Below are 3,456 nucleotides of genomic sequence, written 5' to 3' on the forward strand. Positions count from 1 at the left end.
TTGTTTTCCCTGCATACTTTCTTAACAATAAGATATTCAAATTTAAATATATTCATTTAGACATTACACTTACAAAATAAATCACAAATGCCTAGATCTGAAAATAAAAAAGAGATCAATCTTACTTGGTCAGGCTAGCAACCACCAAAAATATCTGGCAATTTCTGTATTCTGCTTCATTACTTAAAGGTATTAGGAATTCTTCAGTCAAAAAGAAAAACTTGAGACTGGGCTCGTCCACTGAGGGTGGAGACGTGAGAGCCGAGGCCACCTGCAACGTTCTGCGAAGCTGGTGGGACACCATGGCAGACAGCTGGGATCCAGTCAGCGAACAGATGAAGCTCTGGAAGGAGCAGCAGGCCGCATGGAAACCTGACGTCCTGACCACTGGGACTGGCAATCCAATAGAGACAAACTTAATGTTATGACAGCAGGGCCTCGTGGGCCCCTTCTTGTTCAGGATGTGGTTTTCACTGATGAAATGGCTCACTTTGACCAGGAGAGAATCTCTGAGAGAGTTGTGCAGGCTAAAGGAGCAGGGGCTTTTGGCTACTTCGAGGTCACACATGACATTACCAAATACTCCAAAACAAAGGTATTTGAGCATATTGGAAAGAGGACTCCCATTGAGGTTCGATTCTCCACTGTTGCTGGAGAGTCAGGCCCGGCTGACACAATTCATGACCCTCGTGGGTTTGCAGTGAAATTTTACACAGAGGATGGTAATTGGGATCTAGTTGGAAATAACACCCCCATTTTCTTCATCAGAGATGTCATATTGTTTCCATCCTTTATCCATAGTCAAAAGAGAAACCCTCAAACACACCTGAAGGATCTGGACATGGTCTGGGACTTCTGGAGCCTGCACCCTGAGTCTGCACCAGGTTTCCTTCTTGTTCAGTGATCAAGGGATTCCAGATGGACACAGGCACATGAATGGATATGGATTGCATACTTTTAAGCTGGTTAATGTGGCAGGAGAGGCAGTTTATTGCAAATTCCATTATAAGGCAGACCAGGGCATCAAAAATTTTTCTGTGGAAGATGCAAGACTTTCTCATGAAGATCCAGACTACAGCCTCCAAGATCTTTTCAATGCCATTGCCACAGTCAACTACCCCTCCTGGACATTTTATATCTAAGTCATGACTTTCAGTCAGGCAGATACCTTTCCATTCAATCCATTTGATCTTACCAAGATTTGGCCTCACCAAGACTACCCTCTTATCCCAGTTGGTAAACTGGTCTTAAACCGGAATCCAGTTAATTACTTCACTGAGGTTGAACAGCCTACATTTGACCCAAGCAACGTGCCACCTGGCATTGAGCCCAGCTCTGGCAAAATGCTTCAGGGCCGTCTTTTTGACTGTCCTGTCACCGCCACCGCCTAGAACCCAACTATCTTCAGATACCTATGAACTATCCTTTCCGTGCTGGGGTGACCAACTACCAGCATGATGGCCCCATGTGCAAGCTCGACAATCAGGGTAGTGCTCCAAATTACTACCCCAATAGCTTTAGTGCTCCCGAACAACAGTGTTGTGTCCAAGAGCATAGCAGCCAATGTTCTCTGGACGTGCAGCGTTTCAACAGTGCCAATGAAGATAATGTCACTCAGGTGTGGATGTTCTATTTGAAGATACTTGGTGAAGAGGAGGAAACACCTGTGCGAGAACACTGCTGGCCATCTGAAGGATGCACAAGTTTTCATGCAGAAGAAAGCAGTCAAGAACTTCAGTGATGACCACCCTGACTACGGGGCCTGCATTCAGGCTCTTTTGGACAAATACAATGGTGAGAAAGCTAAGACGCGATTCACATCTTTATGCAGCATGAGTCTCACCTGCTGCCAGGGAGAAAGCCAATCTGTGAGAGTCGTGCCCCGAGTTGCTCTCCACCTGTGAAGCAAAGCGTGGTGTTCGCACACATACCCACTCTTTGCTGGATAGAAGATTCTCCTGTGCTAGGTACATTTTATGTCTTTAAAATGATAATCCAGGTTTCTATCGCAAATAATGTTGCAGTGGCTTTTAATGCTATTTCCCTAGGGAGAAGTAAGGGTAGGGCTTAACAATGATATAAAAGAAAATGTATTTGTTTTTGGTGCTGGGTTGGATTATTCACTTAAAATGATTAGAATGAAAGTTTCTGGCAGAAATATGATTTTATTTGATAAGATAAAGTCTTGGTGAAATTAGTATGTTTATATATATCATCTCATGCCCTTATTATATAAAAATATGGCTGTAATTATATAAGAAGAAAAGAGAATCTACCCAGAAATTTTAATTTTTCTCAGTTCCATATAGGAAAAACACATTTAATGCATTGATATCTCTTGAAAATAACTTCAGTGACATCATGGCTTAATGCTTATTCCTGCCTGAAATTGATCGTTTTTTTTTAATTTTATAAATTAATTTTTATTGGTGTTCAATTTACCAACATACAGAATAACACCCAGTGCTCATCCCGTCAAGTGTCCCCCTCAGTGCCCGTCACCCATTCCCCCCCACCCCCCGCCCTCCTCCCCCTCCACCACCCCTAGTTCATTTCCCAGAGTTAGAAGTCTTTATGTTCTGTCTCCCTTTCTGATATTTCTCACACATTTCTTCTCCCTTCCCTTATATTCCCTTTCACTATTATTCATATTCCCCAAATGAATGAGAACATACACTGTTTGTCCTTCTCCGGTTACTGTGGCCAAGTTCAAAAAGGGTGTTGCCTGAGTTCTCCTCTGGGATTTTGATGGAATCTTGTCTCACATTTAGATCTTTCATCTATTTTGAGTTTATCTTTGTGTATGGTGCAAGAGAGTGGTCCAGTTTCATTCTTCTGCATGTGGATGTCCAATTTTCCCAGCACCATTTATTGAAGAGACTGTCTTTCTTCCAGTGGATCGTCTTTCCTCCTTTATCGAATATTAGTTGACCATAAAGTTCAGGGTCCACTTCTGGGTTCTCTGTTCTGTTCCATTGATCTATGTGTCTGTTTTTGTGCCAGTACCACACTGTCTTGATGAACACAGCTTTGTAGTACAGCCTGAAATCTGGCATTGTGATGCCCCCAGATATGGTTTTCTTTTTTAAAATTCCCCTGGCTGTTTGGGGTCTTTTCTGATTCCACACAAATCTTAAAATAATTTGTTCTAAGTCTCTGAAGAAAGTCCATGGTATTTTGATAGGGATTGCATTATACGTGTAAATTGCCCTGGGGGGATCCCTGGGTGGCGCAGCGGTTTGGCGCCTGCCTTTGGCCCAGGGCGCGATCCTGGAGACCCGGGATCGAATCCCACATCGGGCTCCCGGTGCATGGAGCCTGCTTCTCTCTCTCTCTGTGACTATCATAAATAAATAAATTTAAAAATAAATAAATAAATAAAAAATAAATTGCCCTGGGTAACATTGACATTTTCACAATATTAATTCTGCCAATCCATGAGCATGGAATATTTTT

The 3,456-nt window shown here is 42.7% G+C and overlaps 1 pseudogene; it reads left to right on the top strand.

The window, feature by feature from the left end:
- Positions 1-302: 302 nt before the first annotated feature.
- LOC129502919 (catalase-like) lies at positions 303-1,872 on the top strand (annotated as a pseudogene).
- Positions 1,873-3,456: the final 1,584 nt, after the last annotated feature.

The sequence above is a fragment of the Nyctereutes procyonoides genome, unplaced genomic scaffold, assembly GCF_905146905.1.
Source record: "Nyctereutes procyonoides isolate TBG_1078 unplaced genomic scaffold, NYPRO_anot_genome, whole genome shotgun sequence".
NCBI lineage: Eukaryota > Metazoa > Chordata > Mammalia > Carnivora > Canidae > Nyctereutes > Nyctereutes procyonoides.